Source organism: Penaeus monodon, chromosome 25 (assembly GCF_015228065.2).
Source record: "Penaeus monodon isolate SGIC_2016 chromosome 25, NSTDA_Pmon_1, whole genome shotgun sequence".
In the NCBI taxonomy this organism is placed as follows: Eukaryota; Metazoa; Arthropoda; class Malacostraca; order Decapoda; family Penaeidae; genus Penaeus; species Penaeus monodon.
Genome location: NC_051410.1, coordinates 18,312,944 through 18,313,544, shown reverse-complemented (window position 1 = coordinate 18,313,544; position 601 = coordinate 18,312,944). Strand labels below are relative to the sequence as shown.

Here is a 601-nt window from a genome sequence, read left to right as displayed (position 1 = left end):
AAACAGCTCATATTAAACAATAAAGTTCTACTAGACAAAGATACTCATACTATTTTTAAATGGAAAATTTCTACAAAACATAAATGCTCCTAGTCTCATTTTCTTTTTATTAACATTATCTTTAAAATGCCAAGTCTAATGAATCATTCCTTTCAAATGGACATACAATTCTATATGCTAGAGATGAAATTCACAAGGCAAAATTCTAAATGAGATTGGCTCACATTAAAACAATATGTCTTATGCACAATGAGACCAAGAAAATTAAATGAAATTAATGCATTTACATTCAACCACCAACTCTCAGTTTCAAAAGACACAAGAATACAGAAAACATAGAGACAATATTACACCCAAGGCGACAAATGCAAGTACTAAAAGGAGCTTTCTAAAAGGGAATTCATAACAGTGGTTCTAACTTTTTCTTAGATTGATGACTGGTATATGTGCTAAAGTCTATAGATACATAGTATAACCTCGCATTTGGTGATCATCACTTTCTGCAGTCAAATTTTGTAGTTGTCTAACATATTAACCCTATAATAAAATATGACACAAATCCTCTCCTTCATTCACTAACATGATGACTAAACTGATTTTA

At 30.1% G+C, this 601-nt stretch overlaps 1 protein-coding gene across 1 annotated transcript in view; it reads right to left on the bottom strand.

Moving 5' to 3' along the window:
- The window catches only part of LOC119589095 (mitochondrial Rho GTPase 1-like), a gene marked incomplete in the record, with an annotated part of 21,050 nt that overhangs the window by 3,125 nt on the left and 17,324 nt on the right, over positions 1 to 601 (bottom strand).